Below are 18,258 nucleotides of genomic sequence, written 5' to 3' on the forward strand. Positions count from 1 at the left end.
GGAGTTCGAGAGGAACCTATGATGGACACCCGTGTAACGTTAGCGAGGCTAAGCTAATAAAGATACTTACAACCAAAGCAGAGGACTCACGTATTTGTTACCGTGCAAAGTAACACGACATGGTGTCAGAAGTCCTGCTAGAGTTGTGTATGAGTTCGGTCGGACGTTAAGGTGCCATTTGGGACTCGTTGATGACGAAGAAAAACAGAAGGAGAAAGAAAAAGATGGTGGATAACGCTAATAACGCTGTGGCTCCGGTAGCGGCAGCGGTTTCAAGTGCTACGTTTAGCATCCAGCCTCCCGAGTCCTTCGACTTCTCAAAGCCGCAAGAGTGGGCCAAGTGGATACGCAGGTTCGAAAGATTTCGCCTGGCAAGTAACCTAAATGCTAGCTCTGAAGAGAATCAAGTCAACACGCTAATATATTGTATGGGCGATGAGGCGGACGATATTTTACGTGGATTGAATCTGGCTGTTGATCTACGACGTACGTACCAAGGTGTGCGGGATGGATTGCAAGGTTTCTTCGTGGTCAAGAAGAACGTGATATATGAACGAGCCAAGTTTAACATGCGCAAACAGGGAGAAGGTGAAACAGTCGACTCCTTTGTGACGTCATTGTATGCGCTGGCGGAGCATTGTACATACGGAGTGTTGCATAATGAACTTATACGTGACAGGCTTGTCGTCGGTCTGATGGATAAGCGGCTGTCAGAACGCATGCAGCTGGACCCAGACTTAACCTTGGAGAGGGCATTGAACATGGCGAGGCAGAGTGAGGAGGTGAAACGACAGCAATCCTCTCTGCGAGGGGATGCCAGGACAGAGGCAAGTGATATTAAATCGGTGGACAGGGTGTTTAAGAGCAGTAGCAAGAACTATGCTAAAAACAGCCCCCAACAGGCTAACAGCTACACAGCCAAACCACTCAGTACCCAGTACTCGAGGGGGAGAAGTGTCCAGTGTCATAAATGTGGCAGTTCTCAGCTCCACCCACAGCGCAATTGCCCTGCTAACGAGGTGAAGTGCCATTCATGTGGGAAGATGGGCCATTATAAACGTGTGTGTAAATCTTCCAAAAATGTACATGAGGTTGAAGAAGACTATTCCTGCTCCTGTGATGGGGAGGAGGAGCACATGTTCTTGGGCAGCATCACAACTGATGGGGAGCCATGGATGGTCGACATAGACATCAATGGCAGACGTGTGCCATTCAAAATAGACACTGGCGCTGATGTTACTGTGATGCCTCACACTGTATTCAGAGAGATATACAAACACAAGGATCCACCTACCCTGCAGAAAGCAACAAAACCACTGATGGGACCTGGGAGGAGTCCACTAGATGTTGTGGGCGTCGCCAAGCTGTTGCTGAGAGGAGAGAGAGAGGTGTTGGAGGATGTGTATGTCGCTCGACACCTACACTCAGCGTTGCTGGGGAGACCTTGCTATCAGCAAGATGGAGCTTGTGGCACGTCTAGACAGTATAACGATGGAGACGCTCAAGACGACCTACCCAAAGATATGCAGTGGTCTCGGGGAGATGAAACAGCCGTATGCAATCAGACTGAAACCGGGGGCTCAACCATTCTCACTGAAGACGCCCAGAAGGATTCCATTGCCACTGATGGACAAAGTCAAGCAAGAACTGTCCCGCATGGAAAGCCTCGGGGTGATCAGCCGGATCGAAGAGCCAACCGACTGGTGCGCTGGCATGGTAGTAGTCCCTAAGAAGAAGACAGAGGAGGTACGCATATGTGTCGATCTCACAAACCTCAATGAGTCAGTGTGCCGGGAGAAATACACCCTACCAACAGTCGAGGAAACACTGGGAATGCTGGCCGGAGCCAGGATATTCAGCAAGTTAGACGCGAACATGGGATTTTGGCAAATACCCCTGACTGAGGAGTTGTCAAAGTATACAACTTTCATCACGCCGTTTGGTCGTTACCACTTCAATCGCCTCCGCCCCAGAACACTTCCAAAACAGAATGGTGACTGAGGTCACAGAGGGGCTGGAGGGTGTCGTCTGCCACATGGATGATGTGCTGGTGTGGGGCCGATCACAGGAGGAGCATGACGCTCGTCTGCATGTCGTGCTGGGGAGGATCGAGAAAGCAGGAATCACCCTGAACACAGGCAAGTGCGACCTGTCAAAGGAAGAGGTGACCTTTCTAGGCCATGTGATCTCCAGCAGTGGCATTAACCCCGACCAGAGTAAGACGGATGCCGTGAGGAGGATGGAGGAGCCGACAAATGTCAGTGAGCTGAGAAGCTTTCTCGGCATGGTAAACCAGCTGGGGAAGTTTATCCCGCGGCTGGCGGAGAGAGACAAGGCCCTGCGAGACCTTCTGTCAAAGAAGAACTGCTGGCTGTGGGGCATCGAGCAGGCCAGAGCCTTTCAAGATTTAAAAGATGCACTAATATCTCCACCAGTGTTGGCCATGTACGATAACCACAGGGAGTGCAAGGTCTCAGCGGATGCGTCGTCGTACGGCTTGGGGAGTGTGCTTCTCCAAGAATGGGATGGAGTGTGGAGACCAGTAGCCTATGTGTCGCGGTCTCTCACACAGACTGAGCAGAGATACGCACAGGTTGAGAAGGAGGCCCTGGGCTTGACCTGGGCTTGCGAGAGGTTTAGAAATGTTCTCATCGGCAGACACTTCCAGCTGGAGACGGACCACAAGCCTCTCCTGAGTCTCCTGGGGTCTCAGGCGTTGGATGATCTCCCTCCACGGATTCTGCGCTTCCGGATGCGCCTGATGCGCTATTCCTATTCCATTGCACATGTGCCAGGGAAGAGCCTGTGGACTGCTGATACGCTCTCACGTGCTCCTGTGAAAAGGAGAGAGACACCAGAGGAGGAGGAGTTATTTGAGAATACAAATATCTATGTGGACATGGTAATAGAGAACCTGCCAGCGAGCACTGCCTACCTGGACGAGCTGAGAGAGCAGTTGGAGGGGGACAGTGTGTGCGCACAGGTGAAGCAGCGGTGTGCAGAGGGATGGCCACCACACAACAGTGAACCGGCTCTCAGGCTGTACTGGGCGGAACAGGCGTCACTCACAGTAGAGGATGGACTGTTGCTGAGGGGAAGCAGGCTTGTAATCCCTTCAACAATGAGAAACGACGTGCTTGCCAGGCTGCATGAAGGCCACCAGGGGGTGGTAAAGTGCAGGGAGCGAGCACGGCAGTCTGTATGGTGGCCCGGGCTCAGCCAGCAGCTGAATGAGCTGGTCCTCAACTGCCGAACATGCAGCAAAGAGAGAGAGAACCAAAGGGAGCCCCTGATGCCATCTCAATACCCGGGGCGACCGTGGCAGAAGTTGGGAGCAGACCTGTTCATGCTGGAGAGCAAGACTTACCTGCTGGTCGTGGATTATGCATCAAGGTACGTGGAGATCGCTCTGCTGACTCCCACAAAATCAACAGACGTCATCCACCACTTGAAGTCAATCTTCGCACGCCATGGTATCCCGGAGGAACTGGTGACGGATAACGGGCCGCAATTCTCCGGAATGGCCTTTGCAGCGTTTGCGACATCATATGGGTTTCGCCATGTCACAAGCAGCCCGAGATATCCCCAGAGTAATGGGGAGGCAGAACGTGCTGTCAAGACAATAAAAGGCCTCCTGAAAAAGGCAGCCGACCCATACCGTGCTCTGCTGGCATACAGAGCCACCCCGTTGCATAACGGATACAGTCCAGCCCAGCTTCTTATGGGGAGGAGACTCCGCACAACGGTGCCAACGCTTCCTGCTCTACTGGTCCCTACTCTTCCTGACAGTAGGGCGGTGGTTCAGAAGGAAGAGGAGAATGAGAGATGCACAAAGCTACAACCGGCGTCATCGTACGCGAAGTCTCGACAGGCTCACTCCAGGAAAGGAGGTGTGGGTCACAGATCAAAGTGCAACTGGAGTTGTGGTCAGCAGTCACCCCACTCCACGTTCGTACATCATAGATGGACCCCATGGAACATTAAGGCGAAACCGTCGCCATCTCGTCCCCATGGAGCCCTCACCGGAGCAGAGTGCAGCAGAACCTACGGAGCAGGAGGTCCTGGAACCACCAGCTACTCCCAGAACCAGGTCTGGGAGATGTGTGGTGAAACCAACTAGGTTGGACTTGTAAGAGACAGTAGAGAGAGAGAGAGTAAAGAAAAGTGACATTCATGCGATAGAATGAAAGAGAGTATGGTTAAGCTAGACAGTATATTTATATATATATATTCGTTTAGATATAATGTTCGAAGGAAAGCAATTGCTATGTTTAATATAGCCTATGTTTATTGTGTTAAAGAAATTGTTTAGATCAGTTCAGATCGGAACAGACCTTTTAGATATAGAGGCAGAATAATCCTCTAAGGTCTGGGGAATCAATGGCAGTCTACCCATTGATTCTAGAAAGGGAGATGTGGTGTTATGTTAATGTAGTGCGCTATACGCGTAGTGTACGGGCCACCGTACGAGGGTTGAGGGGAGTTCGAGAGGAACCTATGATGGACACCCGTGTAACGTTAGCGAGGCTAAGCTAATAAAGATACTTACAACCAAAGCAGAGGACTCACGTATTTGTTACCGTGCAAAGTAACACGACAGACTAGTGTGCAGTCTGTTATCAAGAAGTAAATAGAATCAACATAACTAAACTGTAGATAGATATTCTAGCCAAATGGAGAAAATAAAATACAGCTCAAACTAAAAATAGAATACATTTCTTTGGTTCTTAGACCCCTTTTGCTGCTTACTCTATTTGCTGTGATCCATTAGCTGACTATAAAACTATGATAATTTTTATTATAATTTTAATCATCATTTTCCTCCTCCTCTTCCTCCTTCTCCTCCTCATCATCATCCATATTTGTATGGGTTTCATCTGCTAAGTCATCTTCATCCGTTTCTTCTTCTGCCAAGACATCGACGAGGGCTTTGGGGATGACGTCACCCTCAAACCACAGTGGTTCTAGCTTGCCAGTCTCTGTGTTAATGTGAATCCATGGTCGAGAGGGGATGGGATCTCCGGGTAGTGCTCATGAGCCCTCTTCCAGACACATGCCTGGAAGTTGACTCTTCTCATGTGCTGTAAGAGGACCCTCTTGCAAGGTGGGAAGGTGGAGAGGTCAACGGAGATACCCTGTCGAAGCTCAAGGCTTGAGCCACACATCTTGACTTTAATCTCTCTTGCCTCATCAACCTTCTTGATTCGACGACTGAAACCATAGAGGCGACAGGTGAACTCTTCTACACCACTGAGAATCCACTCATCAAGCTCCCAAGAGTTCCCCACTTCAGCAAAGATCTGGATAAACTTTTCTGATTAAGAATCTTCATCTGTTGCATTTTCCCTTTGCCTTTGAATGCTGATGTGCAGTCAGCACCAATGAATGACCAGTATGATGAATTGAAAATGGGGGACCCTGATGTAAACAAGACGAAAGTCTTTCTCTGGTCTGCATCCCCTTAACAATTGTATGTATTGAGCTGTACTGTATTGTACCCATTCTGCAATCTGTTAATAAAGTTTTCAATCAATCAATCAATCAAATGCGTGCAAGGCCAGGAGAGCTGAAATGTGTTCCTCTGAGTAATCTTCAGCCAGCTGGTTGATGTTGATCAGTCTATCTCCCATGTCAAAGAGGATGTTGACAGTTGATGACTTGGCATAATACAGGAGGATGAAGAAAATGTCAGAGTCTTTTGCTCTGACTCTGACTGTTGTGATGTGAGGCCTTTTGGTTTGGATATACTGCATGTAAATGATTACCCTCACATCCGTTTCTTAATGTTTTGAACAGATCTCAGGTAGAAGCTCTTTAGACATCACTCCAGCATTGCATGCTTGGCCAGCCTCTACAAAAATAACAGGCCTTCGGAGGATGTCTTTCATCATATCTTCAGAGCTCCAGTGATCCAGAAGTAAATGAATGAGGGCCTTCTTTTTTTCATCATTTGTGAGAAAACCATTCCAATCAGTGGGCCGATGAACATTTAGCCCCTTCACCATAAAACGTTCACCACAACCTCTGCGATCCCTCTCAGCTGATTTTGGTGAATGAAGACGGTCAAGGTCAGTGTCTGCTGAATAGTTTCAGCTGCAGCCGGTAGACTTTTGAAGGTGCGCTCTGATATATTCTTCATTGTTCGTGGCACATCACGCATGTAGAATGAGGAGTTTCCATCTTGAATGAGAGCACATTGGCTTGGGGAAGGAAGTTGGGCATTCTCAGCATCTTTGATCATGTAGTTGTAGTTAATTTAGTTTGCTTTGTTGGTTTTTGCGGAAAAAACTATTGATTGTTGAGATGGAGTATGGCGTCAGAGTCAAGGGATAGGTCATTAGGTCAGAGATGCTTATTTGTTGACTTGAGTTGTTGTGATTTGACAAAGATCTGAAAGATGAACCCACTTGTGGCCTTGTACTGGATCACTTTCTGGTTTGATGCCACAAGCTTCCTTTTAGGTGTGGTAAATGACATTGTCTTGAATCTGTTCCTCTTGATAGGTTCAAAGAAAAGGACTTTTTTTGTCTGAAGTCGATCACAGATGAACTTCTTTTTGAGTTTAGCCATTTTTCAGGGCATTCAGCACATCATTGCGCACCTCTTCTGGCATAGCTGCTCCTGAAGTCAAACTTGTCAAGGGCTGAGAAGTATCAAGCTGAAATGGGTTGATAAACTCTGTTTGCTGGACTTGCTTCTCAGACAGAGTGATTTCACGTGTTCTTAGATCTCGTTGCTGCTTCTCTGTATGTTCACCTCGGTCGCTTGTCATTTTCCACATCTCTTCTACATACTCTCCTTTGGCATGGGCAGTCAGGATATGACGTTGGCTGGCTTCATAGTTACTGGTGATTCCACAGATCCCTGCAGAATATGTTCCAGACCCTGAGTTTGACTTGAGCCATTTCATAGCAGTCTCTTCTATTGTTTTGTCAGTGTGGCAGCGGTTGGCTGGGATATGTGATCTGGATACATTGATTGCTCCAGCACGCAAACGTTTCTCAGATCCTGGATGTGTTTCCTCAATGTGTTCAAGATAGTATCCCAAGTATGTGAGGCATCTAGCATAGTTCTGCTGGTCTGAGCAGAAGAAAAGGTATGACATGTTGTTTAGGGTGGCTTTGTATCCTTCATAGTCATTCATTTTGATTGCCTTATTCATTGACAGGACGAGCCAGGTGCAGTCCATGTATTCCATCCAAAACTGTCCAGTTTCTCCCAGCTTCTCTGAATGCATGATATTCTGCCATGTGGTGAGATACATCTTCTGATGAGAGCACTTCAGCGAGAGTAGATTCATTCAGAGTGAGATTTTCCAAAAATGCAGTCCATTCTGCAGAGAGTGGTTCATGAGTTTCCAGATACTTGTCATAGAGGAGTCTCTCTAGAGCTTCCAGCATGGATTTGTGTGTGTTCATCGCTCTGTCCCAGTTCTTATGTGCTTGTGTGTGGAGAGATCAGTGTTCAGTGTTCTGATGGCCTGGGGGAAGAAGCTGAGTCTGAGTCTCTCTGTTCTTGCTGCATGTATGCAGAGGCGGTTGCCTGACTGCAGCAGCTTGAACAGGCTTATGTGACAATATACATTCATTTAGATCCAATGTTTCACATTTCATTGACATCTAACCTCAGACACGGACTAATATCCCAGACTGGGGGCGGTGGCTGATTCCTCTTTGAAGCACTCTGGCAAGGTATCCAGGCATCTTGTCGTCTCTTTGACTGATTGATTGATTGATTGAAAACTTTATTAACAGATTGCAGAATGGGTACAATACAGTACAGCTCAATACACACAATTGTTAAGGGGATGCAGACCAGAGAAAGACTTTCGTCTTGTTTACATCAGGGTCCCCCATTTCATGACACCTTGACTATACAGTAGCATTGCAACCATCAGAAAGTCAGTATATTCATTACAACAGCAAAATATTGTACACACACACACCATAATTTATATCCCACTTCTGCTCCCACTTCTACTCTCACTAGCTACAGTAGCTACATTGGGCTGGCTATATTAGCTGACAATCTAAAAGCTAACTTAATGTTATCACTCTAGAAGTAGAGTTTCCACCTTTCATGTAAAAAAGATATTGGACACTCAATCTCTTCCCACAGTCAGAATAATAGATCAACTTACCCAAAATTGTCTTTGCTGAATAACTTCAGGTGGGATGTGACATGAAACAGGGTTAGGGTTTTGGTTGGTTGGTGTGTGTAACCCGGTCAGCACTGCTTTATGTTGCACTGTGATACCCCAGTCCACCAGGGGGCGTAACATTGTTCACTTTTCATGTAATTAACTTCAGATAGTATAGCCTTACATTACTTAAGTCTCAACTCTTGTTTAATATATTTTTTAGATATAAAAAGGGAGAAAAAAAAGAAGAAATAAGGGTAATGCTTGAATGTTATTTTCTCGATTTGAGGTACAATGGATAACTTTGGTCATAGCAGGTGTACTATTCTAGAAAGAAAGGTCATCTTGGACTTAAATTGAAGCTTATAAATGTGGGCAGTTTTTATATCCATGTGAGGCAGCAACATGTATAATACAATACTTGAAAATTATCACTTTTGATGACAATTTGTCAGGCGGACAGAAATTCTTTTTGTATTCTGAGGGTGATATTTGACAATAGAAAGGTAGTAGAAAGGCCCAGAGTATTATTCTGATACTTTTCCCCTATGTGTCAGGATACACCATGCAAAGTTTCAGACTTATTTGACCATTTATGCAGTTGCAGTACCCTCATATTTGCAATTACATAATTTCGCCAGAAGCTTTTCCCAAAAAGAGGGTTTTTTGGCCCCTGAGGCCAGACGGGGCTGATTTGGGGGTGGTCATTATCAACTCGTTATGGCCCAAGATATGGGATAACTGGAAATAATAATGAAAAAAAGGTAGCAAAAAACATCCTGAGGGGTGGACCTGGCTCCCGGCCTACTTCTTCTCACCCAGAGACTCAGGACAGTGTGAGAGGAGACGATGGTGGAGAACAAGTTTTTCTTTCAGCTTCGCCACTTTCACTTCTCCCATGTCCCTAGCAGAAGCAGAAGTCACGTGGTTTACACCATAGATATCACATGTGTTTATATCTATGGTTTACACTCTCCAACATGTATTAGCCAAATGTACACATATCCACCCAAATACTTGTGTGTCCAATTTATCTTGTACTTAAGGTTGGTTGTTTATGTGGTTAGTTAGCAAGTTAGGGGATCAGAGCCATTTATTAAGCCATGTATAACCAAGGAGGAGTTTGTGCACCTGTTCTCTAGTCAAACGTAACCAGGGGATTTCCAGAGACAGTAAAATACAATATATAATAGCATTTCAAACAAAATTAAAAACATCAAAACCATGACTTTAGCTATACAATAATGTATAGAATACGGCACAGTTCATAATGTACAGCAACATTTTTACTGAATAATCTCCACTCAGGAAAACTGGTTCATGAATAGTTTAAGCTTGATACAACTTATTTAATCGACTCACAGTAGTCAGAGGTCTTTGGCGTTTACTGTGCCTCACTGCATCACTGAGCACAGAGTAACAGTTACCATCTTCCTGGACTCTTACTATTGAAACAGCACTGTGCAATATTACACCTACTGTAGACTTCAGTATATTTGTACTGTATTTATTTACTGTATATTTTATTCCATTTTCATTCTATTTTATTCTATTCTTATCTTAGGCAATTTGATTTGTTTTGTTATTCTTATTCGTGACCTGTTCTGTCTAAATGTTTAATGTTGAGCGATTTGCAGTGTCAAATTTCCCTCTGGATAATAAAAGTATTTCTATTATATTCTATTCTATAAGAACATCGTGCTCTGTCCCTTCCTTTAGAGGGCCTCTGTGTTTCAAGTTTCAATTTCAAGTTTCTTTATTAGTTGTCATAGTAAAATACAGAATACTTTTCCATGAAATGCTTTTTTCTGTATATGAGCTCATGGGAGTGTAGTTGATGTGTTGTTGTGTCATTGTCGTTGAGCATCCTGATGGCCTGGGGATAGAAGCTCCTTCTGAGTCTCTCTGTACTGGCCATGAGACTCCGGTATCGCTTGCCTGACCGCAGCAGTTCAAAGAGGCAGTTGTTTGGGTGGCTAGATTCTTTGATTATTCTCTTAGCCTTGCCCCTGCAACGCTTGTTGTAAAAGTCCTGAAGAGTGGGAAGCCCACCTCCAATTGTGCGTTCGGCTGAACGGGCAACTCTCTGTAGTCTGCTACGGTCTTGTGCTTTGCTATTCCCAAAACAGGAGGTGATGTTACCAGTCAGGATGCTCTCTATTGTGCATGAGTAGAAGTTTGTTATTTGAACCGAAGAGAATGGACTCTGTTTTGCCCATGTGTAATGATAGTTTGTTAGAGTCCAGTCTCTTCGGTTCAAATAACAAACTCAGCAAGACCGACGGCTTCTCAGTTGCAGTGGGTGACAATATTGTCACAAGGAAAGACGAAATTACCTACCTGGGTTCCATCCTAGAGGCAAATCTTTCCTGTGACAAAATGGCATCCAATGTAATAAAAAAAGTCAACCAACGAACTAGATTCTTGTACCGGATCTCCTCTCTGGTAAACAAGAATACCCTGAAGACTCTGGCAGGAGCACTCATTCAAGGGTACTACGACTATGCGTGCACCTCATGGTACCAAAGCACCTCAAAGGCGCTTAAAAAAAATTACAAACATCACAAAACAAACTGGTCAGACTACTACTTGACCTTACCCCCAGAACCCACCTCACCCCTGCCCACTTTGACAACCTAGGATGGCTTAGAGTAGACGACAGAGTACAGCAACTTGCAATGGGCCTGGTCTACAAGATACACTATACGACTAAGGTACCCATGTACATGTCAAAATACTTCCCAAAGGTCAGTGAATACCACAACCACTACACCAGAGGAAGCTCAACAAATCATGTTAAACCCAGATTCGGCTCAAACAAGGGACTAAACACGTTTAGCAATTATGCTACATCAATGTGGAACGCCCTACCCAAAGCTGTAAAGGAATGTGAATCCCTACCCACATTCAAAACCGCTCTTAAAGAGCACCTACGGGAGGCTGCAATTCTAAACTGGCCACCGTAAATGCCCAAAACCCCCACCACCTCCTAATAGACAGTCTCCTCCCCACCGCATGTATATATTCCCTCCCCACCGTATGTATATTTCTCTCCCACCCACCCACCCCCTCCTAATGTACAGTCCCCTCCCCATCATATGTATATACTCTGTCAGGATCTAGGGGTAACACTAACAGTACTGTATATTTGAATACCGTTTATGTCACAAATGTATCAGTACTAAATACCTATATGTCCCTATGCCATAAATGTCATGTATGTTGTGTATGTCATAAATGTCTATATGAATTGAAAATGGGGGACCCTGATGGAAACAAGACAAACGTCTTTCTCAGGTCTGCATCCCCTTAACAATTGTGTATATTGAGCCGTACTGTATTGTACCCATTCTGCAATCTGTTAAATAAAGTTTTCAATCATTCATTCATTCATTCATTCATTCATCAGCGAGCCATATGCAGATTTTTCCTAGTTCCGAGCTGAGGGTTTTTTCAACCTGTAACTTGTTCTTGTCAGAGACCAGCAGGGCTGAGTCGTCCGCAAACAGGAACAAGTTGCAGTCACAAGCTGACGACATGTCATTTGCATAAATTAGGAACAGTAGCGGTCCTAGTATGCTTCCTTGTGGAACACCACAGCTCACTGTGAGGGGGGGGGGGATAGGGTACCGTTTACCTCCACCATCTGTTCCCTCCCCTCAAGGTAGGATTGCATCCAGCTCACTGATAGACTATCAAAACCAATTGCTTTTAGCTTGTCAATCAGAATGGAGTGATTGACAGTGTCGAAGGCCTTTTGTAGGTCCAGCATGACCATGCCGCAGTATTTGCCCGCGTCCACCTCTTGTTTGATGTGGTCGTTCAAATAGAGAAGGCATGTGTCAGTGGAGTGGGATGTTCTGAAGCCAGATTGGAATTCGTAGATTAGATTTTTTTCCGCTAGGTACTTTTCGACCTGTTCGTAGACTATTTTTTCCATGACTTTCGAGATGGAGGTGAGAATAGAAACAGGGCGGTAGTTGCCTGGGTCTAATTTGCTGCCCTTTTTGTGCAGAGGGGTCACCCTCGCAATTTTGAAGTCCTTGGGGACGTGTCCCTGTTTTATGGAGAGGTTTATTATGTGTGTGATGACTGGGGTGATGGCGGCTGCTGAGTCTCTGAGGAGTGAGAGTGAACATTAGAGACACAGTACAGTGAGAGTGAACATTAGATCCACAGTAGTACAGTGAGAGTGAACATTAGAGACACAGTACAGTGAGAGTGAACATTAGATCCACAGTACAGTGAGAGTGAACATTAGAGACACAGTACAGTGAGAGTGAACATTAGAGACACAGTACAGTGAGAGTGAACATTAGAGACACAGTACAGTGAGAGTGAACAGCAGGCTACGTAGCCTGGCTACGGAACTGCTTGTGAGTGAGTCAACGCATTTTTCACCAGGAGGGCAGGGCGCAGGGTGGCTGGCCCGCATAGGAAGCTGTCTGAGCTCAAAGTTAGCCACCTAGCTGGCTGTATCGATCAGCTATCACTACACACTTTATGTATTCAGATGCGATTTAAGATTTTTCTGTTATTAATTTAGCTCGTTCGACTTCAATCCGCGCCGTTGGTGGTGGTGGGTCCCAAAAAGGAAAATGTCAGAACCGACGGTGGCTGATACCCGCCGGTTGAATTCCAAGCCCCAGGACCTCACGGATGCCTACGGTCCCCCCAGCAATTTTCTTGAAATTGACGTTTATGATCCACAAACTGTTGGAGTTGGACGTAACCGATACACTACTTATGAAGTTCGTATGCGGGTAGGTTGTCAGTTAGTTAGCAACAACAACAACAACACGTAGATAATAAATAACATTAGCTTCGCTAGCTAGCCGTCACTGTCAGGTGTTTATGTCACGGTGTGTCGCTAGCTCGATGTGTTAGCATGTTAGCTCGCCGTGTTAGCATGCTAGCTCGCTGTGTTAGCATGTTAGCTCCCCGTGTTAGCATGTTAGCTCGCTGTGTTAGCATGCTAGCTGAAGCTAACACGGGGCCGCGGCGTGACGCCAGGCAGCGGGGGGAGACGAGAAATCGAGGACCGGGGATTTTTCGCGGCCTAACGTCGTAGTGTTTTTCATCAGGATGATCTTTTGATGTCATAAGCGACGCATGTTGTTTACACGCGTTGGGTTAACCCGTTTGTAAAACAATTTTTCCAGTAGTAGTTTATTATGTGTTGGTTACTTTTAATATGATTCAACTGTTCTCCATAAAAATTATACAATTAGAAGTTTTGGATGTGGGTGAGAGGGAGCGAGAGAGACATGGAGATTTGTGAGTGAGTCAATAACGTTACTACTGACACAGCAACTAGACCGCTATCACTTCCAGGAGTGTAACGCTCATGTAACTTCGTCCTCAAAACAACCCGTTTGATTAGTCTTGGCTAGAGGAAATACATATTTTGTCAAACTGAACTGCATCTTTCTCTCGCGAGAGTCTGACACGCATAGGTCTAATGTTATATATTTAAGAACATCACTATGAATTGAAAATGGGGGACCCTGATGTAAACAAGACATTCAAACGTCTTTCTCTGGTCTACATCCCCTTAACAATTGTGTGTATTGAGCCGTACTGTATTGTACCCATTCTGCAATCTGTTAAATAAAGTATTCATTCATTCAGTTCCCCATTGCTGTTAGGTGCATCATTATCAGACCTGACTGTGGCAAAATAAATTAACACCATTTCTATGTAAACTAGCGTTAAAGGGGCACTTCACAAAAAAACGATGCTTGTTTATTTTTGCACATAATCTCACACACATCCCAAAACTGTTTTGCACACATCGATGTAGTTTGCCTATATTCACTAGTCTCACTAGTTATTGAGAGTAACTTCATTTGAATATGGCCACCAGTGATGTCATCAGGGACATTGAATTGTGTTCTTTGCAGCACTATGCAATGGTGTAGACTGTAGATGAAGAAATATTATAGGAACTGCTATCTTATGATTTCATTGAGCTGTAATTGACACAACACAATGATTCAATGTGCCCGACAAATCTGTTTAGAATTTGTGTGTGAGATTATGTGCAAAATGAATCGCCATAGTTTTTTTTTGTGAAGTGCCCCTTTAACATTAGTTTACATTGAAATGAGGTCAAGAGAATTAGCTAAAGTCAGCTCTGATACTGATACACCTAACAGCAATAGGTATGCATTGCAGTTTGTAGTGTACTGCAGTGCTTCACAGAACACAAGTCCCTACAAAACTATAGAGCCTTCAAATGATAGAACTGGACAGCCAGCAATAGTTATTGTTTACAGATGCAGATGATGAATCAGTAGAGATTTGTGGGGATGTAGGCCTACTCTGTTTAGGCTTGTTTGAAAGAACAAAAGGATGAGCTACCGTTTTAGATAATTGTGTGAAAAGTCCTGTTTTCTTTGATCGACCAAAGAAAACCCTATAGTTTTTGTATTGATATTATATTTCTGTAATTTCTAAATGTCCTGTGAGATGCACATTTTGTACATTGGTTCAGAACGTTATGAGTTTCATAATCCAGTTACATAACATAGCACAAGGCCAATGAAACTCATAACGTTTGATATGCAGATACATTTGACTATCTGCTTACAAAAGGACACTTTACGTATCATGGTTTGTGAAGGCTAAAACATTTGCCCCATTGGATTGTATTAGAGCCTGGCTCAAAGGAAGGACAAAATGTGGAGACCACACATGGCTCTTTAAAGTAAAAATAGAGAGAGGAAGAGCATATATATAATATAAAATATATTAGAGAGAGAGAGAGAGAGAGAGAGAGAGAGAGAGAGAGAGAGAGAGAGAGAGAGAGAGAGAGAGAGAGAGAGAGAGAGAGAGAGAGAGAGAGAGAGAGAGAGAGAGAGAGAGAGAGAGAGAGAGAGAGAGAGAGAGAGAGAGAGAGAGAGAGAGAGAGAGAGAGAGAGAGAGAGAGAGAGAGAGAGAGAGAGAGAGAGAGAGAGAGAGAGAGAGAGAGAGAGAGAGAGATGAGAGAGAGAGAGAGAGAGAGAGAGAGAGAGAGAGAGAGAGAGAGAGAGAGAGAGAGAGAGAGAGAGAGAGAGAGAGAGAGAGAGAGAATTCCCAATGAGCCACTTCCCAGCATCCAACTAAAGAGATCATTGGTCTTGAGGTCATCACACTGATGAGAGGATACAGTGCTAAATTTCTGAACACTGAAGTGATAAAACTATGGCCTATACTAGTCAACATCACGGCAGACGATGTTTATATACAAAAAAAGTAGTGATGCACCGATGTGAAAATTGTGGCCGATACCGATAACCGTTATTAATATTGCTGTTCTGGCCGATACCGATATTTACCGATGTCGATATCTCTGTATGGAAAACACCTTTTTATGATAATCAAATAAAGAGCTATTTTCCAAAACACATAATCTTTTTTACTTTTGCAACTTATTTTCAGAAATGACTGATATTTTGAAACTATTTAAGGCCAAAACATGTAAAAAGAAAAAGATATATAATTTTCTTTTTATTATTATTATTATATTTTTTTAATATATCGGCCCATATCGACCCTATCTTGATATCGGACCGATACCGATGTGTAAAAAATACGGCCATATCGGCCGATATTATATCGGCGGCCGATATATCGTGCATCACTAAAAAGCGGTCCTTTATCCAATGAACTTGAGAAAGGACATGTCCTAACAGCACAGTGGCCATACGACTGTTGGTCTAGTGACCATGCAATTTGGTATCTTAGTTGACTGAAAGCTTTTTGTTTTTATGAAAATCGACCAAAGGCACTTGTTTTAACATTCACAGCAATGTAAATGTGTAGATGGAGTAATGTTTCCTGTGTGTGACTGAGGTGATACTTGATAGCAGCCTGAACCATGGCACTATTATGATAAATAGTGTAATAGTAAATGGCTACAGTAGTACTATCTACTAACTTTTATCCAAAGCGCTTTACATTTTGTTCCTCATATTTTACCCATTCACATACTGACGGCGGAGGCCAACCATGCAAGGTGCCAACCTGCTCGTCAGGAGCAATTAGAGGTTAAGTGTCTTGCTCAAGGACACTTCGACAGGCTGCCCGGGAGGAGCGGGAATCAAACCGGGAACCTCCGGATTACCAGACGACTGCTCTACCTCCCGAGCCACTGTCGCCCCTCAAGCTGTCACAAGCCTCACAACAAATATTACCCCAAATAGCGAGATGGTGGCATTATAGTCAAATGTAAGTGAAGGTCTGTCTTGTTTTTGTGCCTCCTCCATATAGACAAATCTTCCTATTTTCAAGCTGAAGGATTCCTGTGTGAGAAGAAGATACAGCGACTTTGAGTGGCTAAAGAATGAGCTGGAAAGAGACAGTAAGGTAAGTGAAAGATGAAGGCATGTTTCAGAGTAATAAGTTGACTAGGTATTGAAAATGAATAGCTATCATGATCTGATATTGGACACCCTAAAAGCTTGGTGTTTCATGTATAAACCCACCCCTAACCTTAAAGGGGCACTTCACCAAAAAACAATGCAGAGTTATTTTGCACATAATCTCTCGCACATCCAAAATCTCTAAACAGTTTGCACACATTCATTTTAGTTTGACAGTTATCAAGAGTAAATTAGTTTGAATATGGCCACCAGTGATGTCATCAGGGATGTTGAATCCTTGTGTTGTGTTAACCTCTTATCCATCAGTCAAAAAATGGGGCTAGTTTTGCATAACACGCCTGACTATTGCATACCCAAAGTAATTTGCAATTTATTCTTGGACCATTTATAGCACATGCATGAGTCTGGTCTCTTTTGAAAGGAAACATTCTGAACTTACTTCCACAACAGAATCACTCTTGAGTGCTAATGTAATAGAGTTACAGAGGTTTGAACACACTGAAATAAAAGTTTAGTTTTTGTTTACTTGTTGCCAAATTTTTTGGTCAAGTGCCCCTTTAACCTCATTGGGCCTCACACCCCACCTTAACAGCCCATTGGATGGGGTACATGATATGCCAAGTTTTTAGTGAAGGTCTGTCCTCGACTAAAGAAATTCTTAGCTAATAGCCATAGACTTATCGATTTGCTGACAAATCCATATAATTGTTTCCCCACATGCTTTCATGCGGAAGGTTCTCTTTTATCCCTTTTACACCGGCCAGGCTCTGTGCTGGAGCCGGTTCCCGAACGTAATCTCGCACCGGCCGGCGCGTTCAGACCGGGATTAATTGGTTCAGAACGTGACAAATCGGTGCTCAGCTGCCACAGAAAAGTTGGTTTTCCCCTGCGAACCGTGACATCATCAGTGGGCGTGTGATATTCTAGGCTGTGAAGACAAGTAAACGGGGGAAAGTAGCGAGTCAGCGCACGAGCGCACACACAAAAGAATACACGCACACACACACGCTGTATACGTTTGAAATGAATCGTTCCAGCAAAGTAGGCTTCTATTATTCCAATGACTTTTTTAATGGGTATCATAGTAGTAAGTCCTACTGTAGAACATGACATATTAGCATGACATCTGATTTATTATAATATATTTTATATATTATAAATAATATTATTTATAATACTGGACGACAAGCGCAATTGACACTTGAAAAGTGTAAATGATGGATTAGTCAGTAGCATTTCATGACAGCCCCGTTTAGCTCAACTGGTTAGTGTACTGCCTGTGGAGCATATGGTCCCAGGTTCAAATCTTGGTTATTTTCTCTTTTTTTTGTAACGTTAATTCATTTATCCTAAGATATTCCTTTATTGATCCCCTTGGGGAAATTCAGGCATCATAGCAGCATGGGGGATGGGGGGGGGGGGGGTACAGTTAGTAAAAACTACACAAGCAGTGTAAACAAATAAATCAATATAATTTACTATCTAACTAACTGAAATATACAGTATCACAGTATTCACATAAGGTGCAGTATGCATAAGGTAGTGTTATTGTCCTTTTTGGGACACCAGAGTGGATAAATATTAACGTTACAAAAAAAAAAAATTACCAAGATTTGAACTTGGGACCATATGCTCCACAGCCAGCATACTAACCAGTTGAGCTAAACGGGCCGTCATGAATTGCTACTGACTAATCTTTTAAGTGCCAATTGCCGTTGTCGTCCAGTATTGGCATTAATAAATCAGATGTCT

The sequence above is a fragment of the Notolepis coatsorum genome (genome assembly GCF_963971535.1).
Source record: "Notolepis coatsorum genome assembly, chromosome: 8".
Lineage (NCBI taxonomy): Eukaryota > Metazoa > Chordata > Actinopteri > Aulopiformes > Paralepididae > Notolepis > Notolepis coatsorum.